Genomic DNA, 25,091 nt, shown 5'->3' with positions numbered 1-25,091 from the left:
ACATAGGTCATTTTACTTGGTATGTTGCATGGCCTTGGAAAGGTATTTATACTCAAACACAAAAGAAAACATTTAAAGTTATTCCCACCACTTGCATAGAGAACAAAGTTTGGAAAAGTCAAGATCTGTATACCCTGTGTAACATGGAAACCCAGCTCTGTTACTTCAGTCAGCTGCTGAAACAGTCAAAAGTTATTTTGCTTGGTACTGTGGGCTATATTTTACAGGAAGGAATTGGCAAAACCACCTCTAAGTATTTTTTAAATAATATATAAGTTGAAAGGTAACTTGGAGGAATGCACACACAATGACCTTCAATGACAAACGATGGTACAAGTTATTAAATGCTTATTTTAGCTGCATAATTGTCTAGCTCTTAGCTAAACAATTCCTATTCTTTCAAATACTTTTATTTACCCAACAAGGGTATTTTTCCTCCCAATTTCACATTTTTTCTAAAGCCTGCAGACTGCTCTGGGGCTTTGTGGGATATCAAACAACTGAGTTAACAGTACATTGTTCAGTCTAAAATCCAATTCAAGAAATAAGGATACCTGTGAGATTTTATGGGTAGCTGGAAAGTGTGGACATTCAGAAAATTATTTTGAGTTTACCCAATGGGCTGGGCACACTGAAGGAATGTTGACTTTATTTGACCATTAGACCTAACATCTTTTCACAAACTGATTCTGAAAGTCCCATTACTTTGAGAAAGACTTGGACACATGGTGCTTGTGGTGCTAAAGAAGCACACACTCAAAAGTACTGTGACTGTTTCGGTTATAACTCCAAGACATTTCACATTTTAAACTCATATTGGAGTTTTGCTGTGGCTCTCCAGAAAACTTCTAGTGTTTTGAGTTTAAGGTCAATATAGACAATTTATGCTTCCAGTGAATGAGAGTTCAGTTTGTGAGTTGGAGCCACATTCTTGACAGCATAAACCCAGCACAATCCCTATTTTTCTTCCCAGCCTCCCCGTCTTCCTTAGCAGAAGACATATATTAAGAAAGTGATGGAGATTTAAAGCAAATAAAGGTATAAGTGAAAGCTGTTAGGCAGTGCGATCACTGTACTTTCTTGCCCTTGCCCGAGGTGCAGTGTGCCCTTAACAGTATGTAAGACCTGGGCTCACCTGCTAATAATTTATAATTTACTGTCCTAATGCATCGATTTGTTTCCACTAATTGTGCTTCATTTACTTGTGTGTAGTTTCCAGTACCTAAAGGGTTGAAAGGTTGCTGTAATTGGCACCCGCAGCTGCTCTTTCTTTTGACAGGGGATAATTTTGCAGCCTATGCTTTGTGTGACAGCTGCCTAATTGGGCATTCTCCCCTTGTAGCGCGCCTGCCTCCTCCAGCCTCCCTGCTGACAAATGGTGGTGGATTATAGATGAGGACATGCTGACCCGTTCGACCTTGCTGAGACAGCGGGGAGGGGCCTCCTGCTACTTCAGGGAAGCTTTGGGTCATTTAAAGGACAAGGTCAGGAGCCAGGTGGGGAAATGACATGATATCACATGACAGTAGCCTGATGACATGGTCAGTATGTCAAGGACAAGCTGATCGGTATTGATTATGTTTCCCTCTTTATGACTTGTCACCAAAAGCACGGATATATCAAAAGTGTTTTGCCAATTTACAGGAGATGAAATGCCAAATGGTGCAATGATCCCCCCCCACACACACACACACTTTTTGTTCCAAATGCAGGTCACACATGTAATAAAGCTCTGCCGATAATGATTTGAATTCTTAATCTCATTACCTGGGAAATGCTACTGCCTCTGATAAACCAAGAAGTCAAACAACTTACTTGTAGCTAGTTGCAGTAGATTCTTTTAACATGTTATATTCTGGTTTGCAAATATATTGATCCATTTCTATAAGTCTATAATATAATATTAAAATTTTATAAGAAAGGAAAAGCAAGCTTGATTCTGTTGAAGAATCAAAGCATTTCTACTTACTTTTCAGGCAAAAAGGGAGGCACCAAGAGCAAAATCCAGACTTCTATTTATTTGTAGCAATAAATATGCTCTGTATTTTACAAGTGTTTTGAATCTGGCTTTCTTGTACTGAAAGACTTCAATATTAATGACAGCATATTTAACACGATGATGTGTGCATAGGTTGCCTTATAAGGACCTCATTAGTTTCATAGGGGTTTCTTAAGCAAATATTGGAATATTTTGTAAATCATTCAGTATGGATGTCCTGGTACTTTTTCTTCTTTTACTGAATGAATATATTTATTTCTTATAAACACATTAATAATGCAATCTTATATATGCCTTCTCAGGAGTATGTTTATCCCCAAGTGGGTGGCTATGAGATTACAGTGTAAATCAGTTTTATTATTAAGAGCATGGTCTAATTTTTGTTCTTGGATAATTATTCTAAATGTATATTTTTGTTCTGTTTTAATCTATCAAACCATGCAGTACAAAAAAAACCACACTTCACTGTCATTTTAAGGGAAAGAGAGTTATTATTGGGTGTTCTTGCATCTCACTAGGAAGTAATTGTAGTTCCCTGAGGTAAAGAGCCATCAATAGTAAAGTATGATGAATTAGTTCACTCAAGTGTGTGTGTGTGTGTGTGTGTATGGGTATGTGTGTGTATGCACGCTGACCTTGCTGTGCATGTGTTTAGCTGCGGAGGGCTTGAATCAAGCCTGGTGGAGGCTTAATCCTTTGCCCTTGTACACGTAGACTTGATTAGTAGTTGTGGTTATCTCAGCAGAAGACATTCCTCCCTCCTCCTGGTATTGGTTGGGACCTAGGCATTGGGGAGTAAAGTCGAAGGAGAAAGAAAAGAGATTTTGCATTAGTATTCTATGAAAGCCTTACTGTCTGCAGAACAAATTGATTGCTACAGTGTACCTGTGCTTGGCACCACTGCTGTGAAAGAAAGGTATGGTTGTAATCTGTTTTATTGTATTACCTATTGTCACACTCCAGGAATATTTAGCATTAAGCTCTCTCTTTGGCACATGCTGTACGTCTCAGGAAAGAAATGAAATAAAGGGATGAAAAGCACAAGGGAGACTATTGGGGCTGTATCTTGGCTCACTATAATAAACTATATAGGCAGTTCTAATGAGGTACAATTTTTTTATCCCATATACTCCACTCGTAACATAAATGGAATGCTAATGAAAACCTGTGTGAGGTGTCCAGTGGCACAAATGTTTGTTATTGTTTTGCAACTTGTCCAGATGGGTGGAAATTACAAGTAATTTGTACGTTTTTAACAGCCAGATGATTGGGGGAAAACTCTGGATGTGAACAATGTGCTTTGTTGATCAACTTAACATTTTCTGCCTTTCACTGCACTGCTGCGCTACACTGTACTGCACGGAGAGTTAATTTAAAGGAAGATACTCATGTACAGTGGATTCTGCATGCTGTCCTATACTGAAGAGGTTATTTTTTCTATAAGAAAATAACCCTGTCAATATATAGGTGACAGCTTTTTAAATTCCTCTTGGCACAACAATTTTCTGTAATTTTTACAAAATGTTATGGTGTTCTTTCTTCTAATAAGTCAGCTACAGACTTCAGCACTTAATCAGGCAGGATATATCTGTAATGTTCCCCCCCCCCCCCCTGAGTTTTCTGCTGATGTCAGTTGTCTGTGTGTGACAGGAAGTGTTCAGCTCTCTATCAAAGGTTTGGGCTGCTTCATAGTGGTCTATACAGAGTGTTTGACATTGCTGGAGTTGTGTTTGTAATTTGAATGTTTGCTTTTGGCTATGTTAAAGCATTTAAATTATTTTGGACCTGGTAACACAGAAAGTCTCAGCCAATTAAGATGCTGGGCAGGTGCTAATGTGCAATGCTTCTGCACTGCATTTCAAACTTCTAGAGAACTCACACTAACAGCTTAATAAGGAAATGAAGATCTTTTAAAGGATTTTTATCCAATCCTTCTGCATATATACTCATATATAAGCCCACTGTATTTGATGAACTTACTCAGATAAAAAAGAATGATTAGACTATTGCCATAATTTATCAGGCATCTTTGGCAATACTGACATAGATATTAAGCATTTTGGCTTGAAAGAATCCAAGAGAAAGTTGTATTAGTGATCGTATAGGCAAAGAATGTGACTATTAATGATGCACCAAGTGGCCATGGACTTTCTAATTATGTTTGAGTACTTTTGTAAAATAGGGACACATTTAAGTATATAATTGGGCATCTTAGTGAATAAGTGATTGGCACTTTACTTTAAAAATATTGACAATATAAGAATAGGAAATATAGATTATCGTTTGCCATGCTGTAGTGAGAGTGATTACTTTTTGTCTTACATTATTAGTGTGATTCTGATACCTGAAATTTTGTTTTTTAAAACATTTATTTTGCATATAAATATACAAATAAAATTGTACTTCATGGTAATTAACTGTCTACCACATGAAATTAAATCTGATAAAATTAGGGCAGCAAAGAAAATGCTTCTACTTTTTTGAATTTCCTTGTAACTACTTTCTAAGGACAGTAGTATTCAACTGTAATAATAGATGAAATTATAAAAACGGAGAGTTTTTGTGTAACCACATCTTACAAATTCATCCATGGGAACAATAACAAGTACATTTATAATCTGTCAGTGAATTGTTGTTGTTGTTGTTGTGTATGTATAATTCACCTTATTGCTTTTTAAAATATTTTAATTGCATATTTAATACCAGAATTTTGTCAGAAATCTATTTCATTTTCCTTAAGTCAGCAGGCTAGTTTTGGAAATTTATATGGAACAAACAACAGTGGGCCCATGGTATCTGCTGGAATTTGGTTCTGGGGGCCCTGTAGATACCAAAATCCATGGACGTCCAAGTCCCATTATATAAAATAGAGTAGTAAAATTATTCCCTTATATAAAATGACAAACAAATGAGGGTCAGAGAGAGATTTAAGGTCTATGAAATGGTGAGTAAACAAGGTATGTCTACAAATCAGCATAGCACATAGCATGCAGCAAACGTAAGGTTTACTTTTGGGATCCCCCCCCCCCAAGAACCTGTGAATAAGGAGGGATGGCTGTACTTCGTGTAGTTCTTGATCTTAGATACTCTAAAAGTTGACTTTTTGAAAAGAAACTATACAGTGAAACTTTATATTTTCCATGCAGTCACTTCAAACTTCTTAGTTTCTTCAACTATTTTTCCTTGGTGCCCATCAGCACTACCTGCTGAAAAATCTTGATGCCTCCTGTAATTTTCATTCTTGGACAAGAATCGGCAATATCAGTTTTCCTGTCAATAGATTTGTATATGTGGGCACTAACTGTGGCATTTTTCTGAATGAAATATTGACAAAGACTGAACATGAATCATGCTCTAAACTTTCCCTCTGTGCAAGGGTAGATGTCATGTGTATCAGAAGGCAGACAAATGGCATTCAATACCAGCTTTTAATACTAACTCTCACTGCCATATGAGCTTATGAATCTGCTGCATATTGAGTCATACTATCAGTCTTAACTATTCAGCAATGTCTACTGTAGTAGTGCCTTCTGAATTTTCTACAGAGATGCGTGACAACACCCTTCCCCCCTCCCTTTTAACCTGAGTGCTGGATTGTACTTTTTATACAGAAAATTTGCCTGCAAAGCATGCATTCTTTCATGGACCTGTGGACTTACAAGGTTTTTCTTCTCCATGTAGACTCCAATTGGTATTTTAAAAGGAGTTCTGGAAAAACATATTGAAGTAAGTAATATTTGGCATTAACAAGCAATGGATAATAGTGACAGGAAGGGGAATAGTTTATGAATCACCTTATGAGAACACATAGATATGCCATTTTGGTAGCTAAGAAAGGGTGCGGGTGAACTACTGAATTGGAGACCTGCTCTTTAAGAGCAGGGTACAATAATATGTGTAGAATGATAATTTTCCAGCAGTGAAGAGAGGAACATCCTTATGTAGGTTGTCCCTTTCATTCATTCTGATAGGTAGGTATGTGCAAGACTTTTGAAAGTGCCCTCTTGGGAGAGCAACCCATTGTAAAGACCAGTCAAGTTCCTGTCTTTTACTCCAATATGATACTTTCAGCTTTGCTCCCCTTCTTCTCTCCCCCTTGTAAAATACCCTTTACTCCTTCCTTGCCTTTGGTCTTTGTCCCAAACTGTCTTTGTTCCAGATCTTCTCTGTGTCCATCATAATTTCTTTAACTCTACCACTCATCCCTTTGCAATTGCTGGGAGACTTTGGGTGGTTCCAGACAGGGAAGACGTCCACAACGATCGAGGTTTAAAAAATCCTGGTCAGGCCAGCCTTTTGTCCCCACACTGGCCTGAAAATCCACACTTTCAGCACGGGGTGTCCAGGTGTGCTTCCATAACCTTCTAGGAGAACTTCCAGACACTCTAGCGCCCTCCCTAAAATCCCTTAAAACCCCTGTAAAACAGAAAATAACTTATGGGGCTGGGATTTCCTGGCTGCTGGCCCTCTCATGGCACTCAGGAATGATGCGTCAGGAGAAGGGGGGAGGAAGAAAATCACTCCTGACTCCACTCCTTCCTGTGCATCATTCCTAAGGGCCAGGAGAGGGCCGGCAGCAAGGAAATGCCAGCCCCATAAGTAATTTCCTTTTAACAGGGGTTTTAAGGAGTTTTGAGGAGGGGGTTGGTGCCCTTGCCGTATTCTGGGCTCATCAAGCCCAGAAAAACGCCAGACAGCAAAAATACTGGGTTCGACCCACGCCTTTTGGGAAAGTGCACATTGAATCCACTATCAAATTATCTTGCCACAAAGCAGGGTTTTCCTGCTTTGTGGCAAATGCCATCGCATTTCTGTGGGACGTCATCTGGGGACATTTCTGTGGGATGTCACCATTAAAATGTGGGAGCTCCCACTATCAAAGGCTGTCTTAATGCACCCTTTGTGGATAGGAAGCATGCACAGGCCTATCCCAGAGTGAGAAGTACAAGTTGCTCTGGAAATGCAGGAATTCTCCAGAAGGCTTTCTGTTCTAGCTCACTGGAGTGAGAAGTTAGGATGGAGATGTAGTCAGACTGGGATTGGGCAGGGGGTAGGGAGAGATACTGGGTCAAATGGGTAAGGGAAAATACTCCCTATCACATCCAAAATTGAGACCATCATTCAGCCTCAAAGGGGATGGTGGCTGAGATGGAGATGGAGCACAGGAGATTGTGAGGACAAGAATCTACTCTGCAACATCATGGTCTGGCTTAAAGAGCTGGTGTTGCAGGAAACTGCAACTCTAGTTTTGGCAGTCACACCCCCAGCAGCAAAAGTCAGTCCTGCAGAAATATCCCCTTCCAGCAAGGCTTCGACATAAATTCAGCCCTCTATATCAGTGAATTCTGCATCAACAAATTCCTCCATCCATGGCTTGAAAATATTTCAAAACAAGCCACAAATCAAAAAAAAATTATTGTTTTTGCCATTTTATATAAGGGATACTATTTAGCTATGTCATTATATATGATGGCGCTTGAACATCTACAGATTTGGGTATCCATGGGAAGGGAGTCCTGGAACCAACCACAGTGGATAACTAGGGTTCATAGTATTTATGGTTTAAAAAGGCAGATATAGTCTGCTTTACACACACTTTGGTTTAGAGACCAACAAGCCCAATTTTTACATGAGATTTCCTAAAGCCTAACATATTTAGGAGAAAGGCATGGAACACAGACCAGGAGTGCTCATGTGGGGAATGAAGATATAGTGCAACATTTGTTGCAAGTGTAATTTGTTTTCTCTAATAGTGAACAGATGATATAGTATCTCTTATATCAATCAGAAACTAAAATCCACAAAACAGTCACCAAATTGAACTAGGGAGACTATCAAATTGGGGGGCAGAATCTAAAGTTTACAGGCAGGTTCAGAATATATGAGATTATCAACTGAATAGTGGGCTGCAAGCTGAGGATAAAACAGAGAAATAGTTTGTTTAAACTAAGCTTGAGTTTGAGAATCCATCCCTTTAATTCCATGTCAACTTTAAGGGTATATGCTGAAAAGGGGTTGCCATTGGCCCTCCCAGAAAAAGAACACAAGAAGCACCCTACACTAGGGTTCCCTTACACTATAAACTTGTAGTGCTACATTCCACATTAATTGCTGTAGCAACATCCCAAAGAATCCTGAGACTTGCAGTTCACAGTGGCATACATTAGAATTCTCAGCCAAAGTGATCAAGTGTATCGCCACAGTGCAAACCCCAGTATTACATAGGATGGAGACATACCAATCGAAGTGTAATCATAATGCTACAATTGTGTAATATAGAGACATCTTTAGTGTTATAATACAGGAGTGGAGAGGGCGGAGCATGAGGGTATACATTATATGGGCAGTCCCCAATTACGAACAAGATAGGTTCTGTAGGTTTGTTCTTAACTTGAATTTGTATGTAAGTCAAAACAGGTACATTTTTAAATATAAGACACACACACACAAGCTTTGGATAGCATAGGGAAGGGTGAACATCCCTGTTTTGCTGTCTGTGCCCCTGTTGTCACAGACAGAACGCCACCAGATAAGATTCAACACAGTTTATTAAGGATACAGAACCAAAAATGCCCGTAAGAGACAGAGGGCTAGGCAAACACTCGCCTTCAATATGAAAAGATGCTAAAAAACGGTTCAAAAGATAAACCGGATTAAACGGGAGTTTAATCCGGGTTAAACCAAAAATGCTTACTTCAGCCTGGCACTTTAAACAAACAAAAGCTGGTAAACAAAGATTCAATGTAACGTAAATAACTGGCAGCAGATTCCTCCCTGCTACTCAACAGTTGTGGTTGAATAACAAAGTTGTTACTCCTCCGTGCAGCGAGCGAACTCCGGGTCCAAACACATCAATCAGGGCAGGAAGCGGTCAGCGGGGTCCCAATCCAGTCCAAGGTCGAAGGCCAGGTACAGACGTCTTTAGTTCACCAGTTCCACCGATAATCACAGAAGGGATAGTCCGAGGTCGTAGTCAGTCAGTCAGTCCAGCGTCAATCCAGAGTAGGCAATTAATGTCCGTCAAAAAGACGACGGAGGTCCAAGCTATTAAACACAAGTTGCACAGGAAAATCCCACACAGTTCCTCCCGCCGTCTATGCCCAGTGTCCTTGGTAACTTACGTATTCAGCAAACGAATCTCACCCGTCTTCAGGAAATTCCCAACAAGAGCCCAAGCGTTCGTCCAGATTACCTTGCCCAACGCAATTAGCCCTGGATTCTAAACCCCATTTTATGCCAGTTTACAACTCCTCATCGCTGTCAGCTGTTACCCTAATTCCAGGTGCCTCATCATCATCCTCCTCATCAGAGCTAAAACACCTTTGACTATGCCCCACAGCATCCCCAGCTGTGGATCCCGTCCCATCCCTCCAGCTCGTCCACGGATCTAATCCTGCAACCCCCCAGTCGCCTCCCATACTATCATTGCCGGTGGCACCCAAATCCTCTCTCACACGAGTCCATTCCATATCATCCTCCTCTGAGCTAACCATCTCTTCCTCCATTCCCTCGGTAAAACCCTCAAAGGAGTCTTCGTCAGTTGGTTCTGCAAATAAGTCCCGCAGCCGTTTCCTTTCTCGCTCCTCAAGAGAGTCTGACTCCCGAGGAGTCTTACAACCACGTCTCCCAGTATCGGAGCCATAAGGCTCAACCATAACACCTGTTCAGAAGGTTTCACTTAACTTTCTGTCCCTGTGATTTTGAAAAAAATTGTCTTGTTGTGGAAACAAGGATTGCTGAGAAAACTTCAGTTGAGACATCTTTCCCCCATGATAACTCTTCCAGGAGTGAACTTCCTTTCTTAGGAGTAGATTTCTCTTACTTTCAGTTGTCTCACCCCCGTTCTTAACTATGAGTCATATGTAAATTGGATGTTTGTGTCTCAGGGGCTGTCTGTACATTGTTTAGAATGTTTCATATGACTCTAAAGTTCCACTTTGGAGATAGAATAAAATTAAAAACAGTGGAATAGCAAATATAAAGTATCTTAAACAGCCTGTAAACTATAAAAAATATGCAGCTCAAATGCAGAAATTATCTATTGTTTATTCAAGCTATAACTTTCTCTATTACCATAATTTAGGTTTCAGGCTTCGCTGATCTAGTAAATTTTCAGTTGCTAATACTGATTATGAGATACACTGCCTCTGGAGTGTTTGCAAAGTTCACACATTTGGAAATGGAAGGCTTCCTTTAACTATGGGCTAAAGCCAATTTAGCCAATTCCAGCCAGAATAAACCCATTGACTCAATGGGGCTTAAGTATTGATTTAACAAATCCCATTCATTCAATAGATTTGCTTTAGCTAGAACTAACGATTTGACATAGTCCTATAGACCTCATAATTTGTTTTTCATGTGTGAGCCCCTTGTTATTTCATCTGCAATTTATTCTTATAATTAGTAGATATGTACTCAGTGTTGATTGTAAAAAATATGTGGCTCTTCAGGAACTTGTCAGCAAGATGAAATAAAATGGAGATAGGAACAATTAGGTTCTTGTAGTGGCCAATGAAAAGATATTCAAAAGAGATTTTAACTTTCAATGAACATTCACTGGATATAGGTAAAGGTAAAGGTTTTCCCCTGACATTAAATATAGTCATGTCTGACTCTGGGGGTTGGTGCTCATCTCTGTTTCTAAGCCGAAGAGTTGGCTATGTTGGTAGATGCTCCCAAAGTCACGTGGCCAACATGACTACATTGAACGCCATTGCCTTCCCGCTAGAGCGGTATCTATTTATCTACTAATGTTTTCGAACCATTAGGTTGGCAGAAGCTGCATGTTTTCAAACTGCTAGGTTGGCACAAGCGGTACCTATTTATCTACTTATATTTGCATATTTTCAAATTGCTAAATTGGCAGAAGCAGCTCAGCGGTTTAACTTCCTGTGCCACCAGGGGCTTCTCACTGGATATAAGGCACCTTGAAAATTATGGGTAAAAAACTGAGTGTTATATATAGAGGCGAGGGTCATCATAAAGTTGAAAGTTCATCTGCGAAGAAGCTCTTATAGAAAATGAGATAAAGATTATTTTAAATAACAGAATTTACATGGGTGAAAACAAACCATTTCAGAAGGGAAATTGCAAGACAGAATAATATTTTGATAATGAACCTGGGTATCATAGAATCATAGAATCATAGAATAGTAGAGTTGGAAGAGACCTCATGGGCCATCTAGTCCAACTCCCCGCTAAGAAGCAGGAAATCGCATTCAAAGCACCCCCGACAGATGGCCATCCAGCCTCATAGTTTATAGTCATGCTGACATTGAAGGAAGCACAGTAAATCAGAAAACATTCATCATCTTTGGACTGCTTAGTTCAGGACTAAGTATTCTGACCTTGATTCTTTTAGGAGATGGATCATTTCAAAGCCTAAATATAGGGGGAAGTGGTCTCTCAGATAAAGTTACACTTGATTTAGCACCGGGTAAAGTTCCTCTTCTTGCTAAATTTAAAAGGATGTTCTTTAATTAGGACAAAAATGAATAATTGCTTCTAATCGTCTCTGCTAGTTTTAGGTTGCAACCTTTTTTCTTCTTACTTTACTGGTATTCAGCCCCTTTGAAGTCAGCGGGAGTTCTTTCTCAGTAGAACTGGGATTGCATTCTTACTAAAATTTATATATTTCCTTAAATTATTTAGCCAAAAACCAAGTTTGGCCTCTTCTAATAATATGGGGTTTTGTTTAAAATTCTGATAGCAAATAAATGATAAAATAAATTTATCTATACATTTTTAACTATGCTTTCATAATACCTGGATTTTGGTCTTAGAGGTTATCTTTGTTACTGTTATAGAATATGACTCACATGATTATTGCTTACCATGACTATTTAATCTTTGACCTGACTTTCCCAAGAAAGCAAACTAGGTTGTGAATTAGTGCTAATTAGGATCTGGCATTTTGTGAATAGGGACAACATGTGGGTCATGACTACTACCAAGTGCTTTTCAGTATATATTGCCATTTAAAATGATAAGTTTCTCAATATATAACTTTTATATTCAGCTGGCTACAGCTTGTCTAAAATAAAAAGATGTATGACAGATCAGCAACTACATTTTGAGTGTTCCAGTTTTGCTTTTTATCATTTATCTTCTGACAACCTATGTTTGGTTTGTAACTGTAAACTGCTCAGTACACAACTAAATGATCTGAAGTTGAATTTGTCTGTAAAACTTTTACTCTCATATTTTGAGAAAATAAAATCTTCTATGAATATTCTGTGTATCATATGGAAAATATGAAGAAACACAAGTCAATGTGAATACTTTTTAAGAGGGTAATATTATTAAGTTCAGTACATATGCATGTCAACCAAAACTTAAAAGGGAATTATGCTGCCAATAATATTTGGATTAAAACGCTTTTCAGAAAAACTTCAGTCATGTCAATTTTGCAAGAATGAAAAACAGGAAAATAAAACATTTCCATACCAATAAAATTATATAGGATCAAAAGTTTGTTGTTAGTGCTATAACTACACGCCCAGATTGTAATTAATAAAAAGTATATTGATTGTAATGTTCCTTCGCCCTGGTCCAGGATACAGATACAGACTTTTCAGTATTACTTTGGAAATAGCAAGAAATACGATCACTTGATTGTCATGGGAAGCAGTAACAGAAGGACTTTCCTTCTAGAGATGAAGCAAAATCGCAATTGGACTATGATGACTTCATCTTTTGATCTTGAAGAAGCCATTTTCTCAGGCTCTTAGACACAAAAGAGACTTCCCTAGAATTCCCCTCTCCTCAGAAGTCCACTTTTACCACTCTGATAGAGTGAGGCAACAAAATCATAGTTATGCTTGTTATATGTCTTAGCAGTAAAGATAGGTATTCCATAGCAGCTGAAATTGGAAGCTATGATGACTAGTAGCTGTAGGTAGCCTTCTCAAATTTTAAATCTGTCCAATTTGGTAGTTGTCACCACATCACTTGTGATGAATTTCATAGTTTAACCATATACTTTGGTATCCTATATACTCATATATAAAATCAACCTCATGTATAGGTTGAGAGCAGCTTTGGGGGTCAAAATTATGGATTTTTATATGTCCATAATTTTATAAATTGAGGGTCATTTGACAGGGCGGAGGAGACACCTGTGCCACCTCAGAAGCTCAGAAGCTCCCAGTTGCACCACCCTTTCCCCACCCGGAAATTCAAAAAGCTCAGAGGAGGCACCATGGCAGAGAGAGTAGAGGGAGTTGATGTTCCTTTTACATTTTCCCAGGATATAAGTTCTTGACTTACACCTCTGTACTCAGAGTATATGATGCTTCCTTTTCAAATGGGCATTAAGGAACAGTTCTCATATTGACTCATAGATAAGTCAACTTAGGGTTTTTGAATTGATTCTTTTGGGCTGAAATTTTTAGACTTATTCATGAATGTATAGGGTACTTCCTTTTCTCCTTCCTGTAATCTCTTATCACTGAATTTCATTGAGTGTCCCTAGGTTCTGTTATTAACCCTTTCCTCATGCCATGGCTCTTTCACGGCCCGCTTTTCCTCACTTTTCCCCTAAGCTACGAAGCTCCAGTCCCATCTCTTTGCAAAGAGAAGTAGCCCTTAAGTTATTTGGATTGTTCTTCAGTTTTCATGCTTTATAGTATTTTTGAAGTATAATGGTTGCAACAATATACATGTTTGGTTGTTATCATATGATAAATTTGTATAAAGACATTATAGTATTAGCAGATTTTAAAAAATTATCTTAATAGCCCCCAATATGAAACTTGCATTTTCATAATTCACACCCATTGTATCCAGATTCTCATTGAGTTTTCCAAAAATGGCTTAGTTCTTTTTAAGTTATCAGCAGCTTTATCAGTGTGATTTTAAGGTTGGGTTGCTGACCTGAAAGTTGCTGGTTCAAATCTAATCTGGGGAGAGTGCAGATGAGCTCCTTCTGTCAGCTCCAGCTCCATGCGGGGACATGAGAGAAGCCTCCCACTAGGATGGTAAAACCATCAAAACATCTGGGTGTCCCCTGGGCAACGTCCTTGCAGACGGCCAATTCTCTCACACCAGAAGCGACTTGCAGTTTCTCAAGTTGCTCCTTACATGAAAAAAATCAGCTGCTTAGGTCCCTTCTGTTGATATGTGAACTTGGGTTCTGTTTTGCCCTAGATGTGTATTCTTTCTTTATTTGCATTACACTGCATTTTCATTATTTTGCACCTGGAGCTTTCTTTGTATCTTTTTGTTTGAAGCACCATAAAAAGTGTCATCACAAACTTAGATACTTTGCTGCTGATCCATATCCCCAAATTGTTTGCAATTTTAGGCTTATTTCTAACTCACATAATGTGCTGAGGGAAGTGATTGTGTGACTGTTTGTTACTTGCCAAATCCTGTGGTCCATTCATGTTTGGGACCACAGGTATTCCTCCAGCCTGACTCATTGTCTCAAAATAGTGGCTCTCTGCAAGTGCTAGAGGTGAAAGAAAAGGGGAGCGAAAGAAATGAAATAGAAATATCATTTGGAATGTCAGTCTGAGTGGTATATTGAACGACACTAAAGACCCTCAGTGCATCCCTACTTTTATCACCATATCAGTTCCAGCAGCAGTGAAAGGCATTTTAGAATTGTAATAGTTACAGCTTTTACATATTCATTGACAATATTTGGTATCTATAATTTAAATTTTTTCCTTAATGTCCACTCTAAATAAGCAACAAAGAGAGATACCAGAGTATCTATTTTTTACCTTCTTGCAATTTAGATTGCATTTACATATCTTTAGTGTTGCTGATTTCAGGTTAGAGGGAAAAGGTGGCGCTGGTATTAGTATTCTGCAAATGTTTAATAAGATATTTGTTTATGAATTCTTAAGATTTCATTGTCGCAACTGTATATTTAAAGTTCATGCCATCTTTTTCTTATAGATTACTTGCACTAACACTGCACATCAATCATCTTGAAGGAGAAGAAAAAAAACACATAAACTGTGTACAGTCTTCAGTCTGAATCACTGACCACTGAATCAGAGCCAGAAGAAGCAACACCAATGCATCAATTTGACCCTGTAAACAAAATAAGGTAATTCAGACCCAGTGCACATTGACATTATATGATATGAACCCTGATGTAAAAAATACTAACAGCAAGTACAAATCCACTGGCACATTCAACTGATCTTGGGCCAGAAGGGAAACAGATGAGTTAATCAACACTGCTTGTTTTAGCTTGCATGCTCTGTGGAGAAACTTCTCACAGTTCTCTCTGAACCAAGAGCACACTTCATCAGTTGATAATTTTCAGAAATTACATAGTGAATGAAGGATAGGGGAAAGGAGCTGTGGATCTGCCAGGCACTAGGGCTTTGCAATGTTCCCTGAGCATGACCAGCCAGGTACATTTGATCTTTCCCATCCATTGACACCAGCATTTTACAGGGGATATGGTGCAAATCTAGCAGGAGAATCCAGACTTCTACATACTTTCCTTATACTGATCAGATTTCAGACTTGTAGAGCAACAGCCCTTTGAGAAAAACTCAGCACGGACAGCTTTCTTTTCCTAAAAGCTGAAGTGGAAGGGCATAAAAAACATTTTGGCTTGGAGTCTTGCAGATTTCCAGAAAAAGATTTGTGTTTGTGTTTGAGGGTGGGGAATATTAATTCAAATGTATCTTCAATTTGGAATTCTTGTCATTTTCTATATACTGGCTCATTTAGTATTTTATTTATTATTATTACATTTATTGGAGCCCCCGGTGCCACAGTGGGTTAAACTGCTGAGCTGTTGAACTTGCTGACCGAAAGGTTGGTGGTTCGAATCTGGGAAACAGGGTGAGCGCCCACTGTTAGCCCCAGTTTCTGCCAACCTAGCAGTTCGAAAACATGTAAATGTGAGTAGATCAATAGGTACCACTCTGACAGAAAGGTAACAACACTCCATGCAGTCATGCTGGCCACATGACTTTGGAGGTGTCTATGGACAACGCTGGCTCTTCGGCTAAGAAATGGAGATGAGCACCAACCCCAGAGTTGGACACGACGAGACTTGAAGTCAAGGGAAACCTTTACCTTTACTATTACATTTATTATTTTACTCTGATATTACTGTTATTACATTCATTATTTTACTCTATTATTATTGTTATTATTGCATTTATTATTTTACTCTATTATTATTGGAAGGATATGTAAACACATTTACCTTGAAGAAGGTTAGAATAATGATTTAATCAGAGTTGGACAGTCTTATCTTAAATTACAGTTTTATGTAAATATTCAAAATATTTAACCTACTAATGACTCAATTAATATAATTTTATTAGTATTTATTTTATTTTATTTTTGAAATTTACCAGTAGCTACTTCATTTTCCACCCTTGGGTTATACTCGAGTCAATAAGTTTTCCCAATTTTTTGTGGTAAAATTAGGTGCCTTGCCTTATATTCGGGCTGGCTTATACTTGAGTATATACAGTAGGTTATCTGGAAATTTCTGAAGTTCATGTTCATGTAATTCCTTTACTAAAACCAAGCAAATGTTTTAAAAAAATAATAATGTACATTAAGATGCTTTAAAAAGCCATATTTCTCAAAATATTAAGTTTTAGCTTAATGGTGACACCTTTCTTCCTATAAATGCACCCATTTCAATGCAAAATCAGTTTTATGTATTTTGAACTCTTTCTTCACATGCATAGCACACCCTGATTAAGACTCAAATGCCTTTCTTCAAAACTTAGGGGTTCGGTCTCACATGAAAATGCATGCACATAATTCCGTAAAAGCCTAGTTTTGCTTTGCTGGATAAATAGTTGTTAATGAGAAAAATCTCACAACTGCTGTAGTTTTTTTTTTAAAGAAAAACACATGTATACTTTTATTAAAAATTACTAAGTGGCAATGCTCAGTGAGACTTTCAGAGCAGATTTATATATTTGTATAAGATTGCATTATAAGGCTACAAACATGCATATTTACCTAGGGGTAAGTTCTTTTAAACAAGTATGTTTCAAATTCCGATTGATTTCTAGCTAATCACATAACACTCAAATTATATGCCCACTTTCCTTGGAGTAAGGCCATTGCACTCAGTGAGAGTTATGTTTGAGCTTTTAAGTGAAAGAAAAATCTTGTTTGGCCTTCCTGAGTTCAGTAGATTTTAGAGCAAGTTGGATATATGTTGCGTTGAAATGTTCTTTGTGTAACGGTCCAGTTATATAGAAAAGTATTTTTGCTAACTCAAGAAATTTCTACTGTTGATATATTAAATGTGTAGCCCCTGAAAAAGGCCATTCAGTGAAACTTAAACGCCATATGCTATGGATTTATACAAAATAAGATAAACATAAAACTTTTTTAAAGTAAAATAAAAAAAATAGGGACTATCAATAAGCATGTGAAAACTTGTGTCTTTCTTTACCTGTGGATTATAAATGTTCCCAAGGAAGAGATTAGGAGAAGGAAAAGAGTGGAATCTGCTGCCCGCCATTGTCAGGGATGGTATATGTTTATGAAGAGTTTCCCCTGATGCACCACCATAAGTGCCTACCCCAACTTTACATCCAATTTAATGTCGTATAGGAAATGGCCTATGATTTCAGATCACTTCTTCTTAAATTTGGAAAGGCATTTCCATTTGCAAACATTTGACTCAGAATATCTTCATAAAATCTTTCATACATCTTTAGATAAAAATCATCTGTTGGGCCAAATGCAGTCACTCTTTTTCATGTATATTTTTAGCAGCTCTGGAAAATGCCCATCTTCAGCAGTTTTCTGATGCTGGTTTTGAAAGCATTTTCCTAATTCAAGAAAAATTATTCTCAGTTATATCAGACGTAGCCAATCTTAGGTATGTTCTTGAATCCCCACAAAAGGCCAGACAACAAACATATGGTACATAGGGGCCATTATGCAACCTATTTGTTTATTAATTTATTATTGAACTTTTGCAACCTGCAGGGAAAAGGGGGGATTAAATCCTCCTGATGGGTATAGTCAAGGGACATGTGTCACTTCACTGATCACCTCCATAGACCACCCTGGACAAGCATCCAACCCCCAAGGGGCAATCCAAACTATTTTGGTTGCTCACCCCAGCCGAACTAATAGGAAGGCCATTCTGGGGTGCTTCTTCCCAAACCACAAAGTTTTACAAAAGTGAGAAACTTCCATTCGAGCTTCAGGGGGGAGGGGCTTTTGCAGTCCACCAAGGTAGATGCCCTAGAGAGACCGTTCCAGAAGCTGACCATTCACCCACAAAAACAGTGTGGGGTAGGCAAATATAACCCAGATGAAACTTAGGAGGAAAAGATTCCTACCCAGTTCTTATGCAACTAGCATACAACTCACACTACCCTGACGGTGGAGACACCGTCACACAACTAGAAAAGAGGCTGATTGTGAGGGGTGGAACCTATTTATAGGCTTCTCCGTCCCTTGTCACATGTAGGTGGGAGGAAAGGCTTAAACCATCCAATCCCGCCAGGCCCCATCTAGCTACCTTTGTGGCATGGATTGGGCTATTTCCTTAACGTTGTGTGCATATTTATACTTACAGTATGTATTTGCATTTCACTACTAAAAATTAAATAAGAATCCACCATAATATTATGAGAATATTATTCCCAATTACAAATGCCAGAATTAGGTTTGCATATGAAACATTTAAAACAACAACATAACAACTTGATCACCATTGAGTTTTCAGTTCCAGTGAGTAGAAATTTGATGGATTTTTTTCACCATCCATTCTCATCAGGTATAACAAATATAATTCTCTTTCTCCATCCATTTTTTTATTTACATTTTACCTTCTTGTCAGGGTGGAACTCAAGCTTTCTTGCAATGAGGTGAAAAGAAGAGATAGATATAGTATACTGGTGTCACTTGGCCCCAAAACTCTGGATGATCTCTTCCATTTATACAATAAATACCATGGGACCCCACAGGCCTACTATCAATTAGTTGCATGGTAGTCCCACGGCACTACCTTCTGGTTTCGAGCTTCCAGAAGGAATTGAGCTGCTACAAAATATTGTCACAAAATCCCATCTCACTGAGGTTGTCTATACTGAATGGCACTGAGAGACATCCAGCAGAAATAACAGGGATACGCTTCCCCAGTCGTAATTCTCAGCAGAGAGCACCCATCAAGGTGACCAAAGCTGTCTCCATTCCACATCCAGACATGAAGCCAGATTGTAATGCATGCAGAAAATCAGTGTCATCCAGAAACCCCTGGAGTATTAGACACCAGCATATAATTATAGCATAGGGTGGGATCCAGGGTGGTATTTTTAAACATGGGAGTTACAACTGCCTAGGTCCCATCAAGTCAGTTCTCCTCTGTGCTCTTTGATAAACTAGGACAAGAATCTAGCATACATGTAGTGGCTTTCATTTATCCAAAGATCTTGTCTGCATTCTCATTCTGCACTAGTTGGTTCTACCTTATAGCTGGCAAAGCTAGTTGTCAATTGTACCAAAACTATGGAGAAAACCCATTTAATGCAGCAGAAAGAAGACACCAGGGAGCAGGGGCAGGACCAAGAAAACAATATTTAGCTACACTTCTCTCCTTTCCCTCCATCAACATACTTGGCTGGTGTGACTTTGCTTCATAGCTAACATAAGGGATGTTTACACAGAAATTCCCAACTATATACATAAATTCTGCTAATGTAGTTACACTGGGCTTATCTGTTGTTTATGCAATAATGCAGATGTGATATTTTGTGTAACTGTTTACATAATGGAAAACTGCTAAAGTTGCTCTTGTGTTAATTCTATAAATATTGTAGCTATTCCTACAACAGACCTTTGAATACTCAAAGTTTGCCAATGAAATAATTTTTAAATAATAGCATCACACAAGGTGCACAAAATGCTCTGGAACAGTCCTATTTGAATATTATCAATAAAATTTATGATGGAAGAAACTAACTGATTTTCTGATTTATATATTTAAATAAAAGATAATGGCAGCAGACAACTTCTGGTTTCTTTTAGCACAAGCTATTTCTTATGCTGTTTCTTAAGCTTGGTGCTGCATTTTAAGTGTTGTCCTACATAAATTAAACTCAAGATTCTTTTGAAAAAAGAAATCAAGAAGTGCACTATATTAAGGAAATGAACTGCATTTTCTGGTAAATGTACTAAAATCCCCCAAGCTTTGATCAAATGCCAGCTGTTACATCAGTCCTGTTTGTAATCTTGCTTCCTGATCTGTGACCTTGACCTTGTACCATGTCTGTATGTCAAATCTATTTTTGTGATACCTAAAGTATAGGATTTTTACTGCAACTTTTCATTGTTGTTTATTAGAATTTAAAAGCTGAAACAAAAAAATCCATTATTTCTGCAGTAAATATAATGGAGCTTTAAGATGCAGTTCAGTTCAGTTCAAATATTTGAATAAGTGCTTTTCAAATGTGCTTTATGTTTCCTAATGGCATAATACACACTTGTTTTGTTGTCAGGTTTTTTTTCCAAATCTCAGATTGTATTTAGTAGTCAAGTTTGGCTGTGATGCATTTAATTGTAGATTATTATAATCTTTATTCTTCTGTGTACCAGATTTAATTGACCATATTTAAATATTGAAATACACTTAGGTAAGTGGGACCAGAATCTCTACCATGACTTAGAACATCCAGATTCAAATTAAAGTGCAAATCTACAATTTAGTGATGTAGGGATGTAATTCTTTGCTAATTTTCTTTTCAAAGAATACAAGTACTTTTTAAGTTTTCTTCTCACTAGAACAGTGGTACCCAACCTTTTTTTGACCAGGGACTACTCTCCAACATTTGTACCAAAAGGGTTTCAAATCAGTTTTTGGTCAACTTTAGATTTGGTTTGGTTTTTTGATTCAGAAAATTGTATTGGATAGACCACATCAGCTGTAGTTTCTGATACAGAACATATGCCATCCAGTAGTCACCATCTGCTCACCCACAGAAAACTGTATTTAATAATCTAGAGCTGATGTATATCCAATGCAATGGTCAGCTCTGAGGAAAGGAGTGGAAATGAAATGAAATAAATAAAATAAAATAAATAAATAGAAAGGAGGTTCGTGGACCAGATTTTTGTTCACACAGTCAACTGACGGCCCACGACCCACGGGTTGGGAAAACTGCATTAGAAGAAACACACTAGGTGACCTTAATCAAGTCACATTTTCTCAACCTCAACAGAAGGCAAAAGCAAAGCCCCTCTGAACACATTATTCAGGAAAATTCTATGATAGGCTTGGGATAGGCTTATTAGATTTAATAAACAGAGTCCCAGAAGAACTATGGACAGAAGTTCACAGCATTGTTCAGGAGGCAGCAACGAAGTACGTCCCAAAGAAAAAGAAAACCAAGAAGGCAAGATGGTTGTCTGCTGAGACACTCGAAGTAGCCCAAGAAAGAAGGAAGGCGAAAGGAAACAGTGATAGGGGGAGATATGTCCAATTAAATGCACAATTCCAGAGGTTAGCCAGGAGAGACAAGGAACTATTTTTAAACAAGCAATGCATGGAAGTGGAAGAAGACCATAGAATAGGAAGGACAAGAGACCTCTTCCAGAAAATCAGAAACATCGGAGGTAAATTTAAAGCAAAAATGGGCATGATCAAAAACAAAGATGGCAAGGACCCAACAGAAGCTGAAGAGATCAAGAAAAGGTGGTGAGAATATACAGAAGATCTGTATAGGAAGGATAATAATATAGAGGCTAGCTTTGATGGTGTGGTGAATGAATTAGAACCAGACATCCTGAGGAGTGAGGTTGAATGGGCCTTAAGAAACATTGCTAATAACAAGGCAGCAGGAGATGACGGGATCCCAGCTGAGTTGTTTAAAATCTTGAAAGATTATGCTGTCAAGATAATGCATGCCATATGCCAGCAAATATGGAAAACACAAGAATGGCCATCAGATTGGAAAAAATCAATTTACATCCCCATACCCAAAAAGGGAAATGCTAGGAGATACGGGAAAGGGAGGCATAATTTATTTCGGCCTAGGGAAAGAAGAGTTCTTGTAGGTTTAAAACGGCCTCCTGACATAGGAAATTTGGGTGCCCAGGTTGGCGGACCCTCCGATCTGAAAGTGGTGCTGCTGAACGCTAGGTCTGTCAACGGAAAATCAGCGATTATCCAGGATCTTATCCTGGATGAGCGGGCAGACCTGGCGTGCATATCGGAGACCTGGTTGGACGAGGCTGGGGGGGGGGGGTAATCTCACCCAGCTTTGTCCACCAGGTTACACCGTGCAGCACCAACCAAGGTCTGGAGGGTGGGGAGAGGGATTGCATTAATCTACAAGGAGTCCATCCCCCTAACCAGGTGCCCCATCCTGCAGTCAACCCTGTTTGAGTGTGCCCACCTGAGGGTAGGTGGCCGGGACAGTGTAGGGATTCTGTTAGTGTACCAACCACCCCGCTGCACTACAGTCTCCTTGCCTGAGCTAGCCGGGGTGGTCTCAGGCCTGGCATTGGAGTCTCAATGGCTCATTGTGCTGGGGGACTTCTATGTCCATGCCGAGACCACTCTGTCCGGGGCGACTCAGGACTTCATGGCCACCATGGCAACCATGGGGCTGTCCCAATTAGTATCTGGCCCTACCTACAGAGCAGGGCACACACTTGACTTGGTTTTCTGCCAGGGATGGGAGGAAGGTTGAGGTGTGGAGGAGCTCACCATCGCTCTGTTGCCATGGACCGACTATCACCTGATCAGGTTTAGACTTGCTGCGCCCCCTAACCTCCGCAGGGGTGGAGGATCAGCCTGTGGTGCAGGCTGTTGAGCAGCCAGCTGCAGCCAGCTGCAACAATCACTCTGACCAAGAGGTCATGAGTTCGAGGCCAGCTTGGAGCCTGCGTTTGTCTTTGTCTTTGTTCTATGTTAAGGCATTGAATGTTTGCCTTATATGTGTAATGTGATCCACCCTGAGTCCCCTTCGGGGTGAGAAGGGTGGAATATAAATACTGTAAATAAATAAAATGGTCCGCCCCAAGAGACTGGTGGATCCAAATGGATTCCTGACGGCTCTTGGGAGGTTTCCTGCTGCCTCGGCTGGTGATTCTATCAATGCTCTGGTCGATCTCTGGAATAAGGAGGCGGCCAGGGCAATAGACATGATCGCTCCGGAATGTCCCCTCTCAAGTACCCAAGCTAAACCATCTCTTTGGTTCACCGGGGAGTTGGCAGCGATGAAGCGAAAGAAGAGGGAACTAGAGAGCGTGTGGCGCTCAGAGCCGGACGGGCCAAACTGAACACGGCTATGTCTCTACCTCAGGGCATATGCCGCAGCAATTGTTGCTGCAAAGAACTCCTTCTATGCAGCTAATATTGCATCTGCAAAGAACCGTCTGGCGGAGCTGTTCCGAGTAGTCAGAGGTTTGTTATATCCCGTCTCCCAAGACGGGTTCTCTGACAACTCAGCAGCCCACTGTGAAGCATTTGCTCGGTTCTTTGCAGACAAAGACGCTTTGATCCGTTCTAGCTTTGACACCATATTAACGAGGATGTACCTAGAGCATCCGCTTGTCCCATTTTGATGGATTTGTTTCAATTTGTGCAGCCTGAGGATGTGAACAAGGTGCTTGGAGAGGTGAGGGCTACCACATGCATCCTACACCCCTGCCCATCCTGGCTGGTGAGAGAAGCCAGAGGGGGATTGGCTGAGTGGGTGAAGGTGGTGGTGAATGCCTCCCTTCGGGAAGACATATTTTCAGCGAGCCTCAAACTGGCTGTAATCAAACTGCTGTTGAAGAAGCCATCACTGGACCCCACTCAATTGGACAGCTATTGGCCTATTTTCAATCTCCCCTTTTTGGGCAAGGTCGTGGATCATGTGGTGGCTGCACAACTCCAGGCATTCTTGGTAGACACTGATTATCTAGATCCAACACAGTCTGGATTCAGGCCGGGGAATGGTACCAAGACAGCCATGGTCGCCTTAGTAGATGTTCTACACCATGAGCTGGACAGGGGGAGTGTGTCCCTGCTTGTTCTGCTGGACCTCTCAGCGGCCTTTGATACTGTTGATCATGGTATCCTTCTGGGACGCCTCGCGGGAATGGGACTTGGAGGTACTGTTCTGCAGTGGCTCCGCTCATTCCTGGAGGGTCGGTCCCAGATGGTGTCACTGGGGGACACCTGCTTGGCGTCACAACCATTGTCTTCTGGGGTCCCGCAGGGGTCAGTATTGTTCCCCATGTTGTTTAACATCTACATGAAGCCGCTGGGAGAGATCATCCGGAGTTTCGGGGTTCGGTGTCATCTGTATGCAGATGATGTCCAGCTCTGTCACTCCTTCCCACCTGTCACTAAGGAGGCTGTCCAGGTCCTGAACCGGTGTCTGGCCGCTGTGTCGGACTGGATGAGGGCGAACAAATTGAAACTCAATCCAGACAAGATGGAGGTCCTCCTGTTCAGTCGTAAGGCTGAACAGGGTACAGGGTTGCAACCTGTGTTGGATGGGGTCACACTCCCCCTGAAGACACAGGTTCGCAATCTGGGGGTTCTCCTGGACTCATCGCTGAGCCTTGTGTGCCACCTGCACCCGTACCTTGGGAAGTCGGACTTGGCCATGGTGGTCCATGCTCTGGTTACATCCCGCTTGGACTACTGCAACGCTCTCTATGTGGGGTTGCCTTTGAAGATGGCCTAGAAGCTTCAACTAGTTAAACGTGCAGCAGCAAGATAAATAACTGGAGCGGCATACAGGAAGCGTGCCACCCCCCTGCTAAGCCAGCTCCACTGGCTGCCAATATGCTACCGAGCCCAATTCGAAGTGCTGGTTTTGACCTATAAAGCACTAAACGGTTCTGGTCCAAACTACTTGTCCGAATGTATCTCCTCCTATGAACCAACTAGGGTGTTAAGATCATCTGGAGAGGCCCTGCTCTCGGTCTCACCTGCCTTGCAGGCACGGCTGGTGGGAACGAGGGACAGGGCCTTCTCGTTGGTGGCTCCCTGGCTGTGGAATGCCCTCCCCAGTAATGTTCGACAAGCTCCGACTCTCCTAGGTTTCAGGAAAACTGTGAAGACAAGTCTATGTACTCAAGCGTTTGAGGAGTAACATCTGAGGTTGATATGACGTGAATCAAGGTGTGC

At 40.1% G+C, this 25,091-nt stretch overlaps 1 protein-coding gene across 6 annotated transcripts in view; it reads left to right on the top strand.

Annotated features, from left to right (window-relative positions):
* nrip1 (nuclear receptor interacting protein 1) overlaps positions 1-25,091 on the top strand; it is a 118,831-nt gene that overhangs the window by 79,915 nt on the left and 13,825 nt on the right. For 2 of the 6 annotated variants that reach the window (XM_008115691.3, XM_008115689.3), the window contains one exon: positions 14,906-15,059. The gene's annotated coding sequence lies outside the window, so the exon portion shown is untranslated. Of the gene's footprint in view, positions 1-1,342; positions 1,497-1,964; positions 2,916-5,680; positions 5,726-14,905; positions 15,060-25,091 lie in introns of those variants that run through there. The other 4 variants (XM_062974994.1, XM_016995500.2, XM_016995501.2 and 1 more) reach the window with 4 other exon arrangements.

Source organism: Anolis carolinensis, chromosome 3 (genome assembly GCF_035594765.1).
Source record: "Anolis carolinensis isolate JA03-04 chromosome 3, rAnoCar3.1.pri, whole genome shotgun sequence".
In the NCBI taxonomy this organism is placed as follows: Eukaryota; Metazoa; Chordata; class Lepidosauria; order Squamata; family Dactyloidae; genus Anolis; species Anolis carolinensis.
This window is presented reverse-complemented; position numbering and strand designations above follow the sequence as displayed.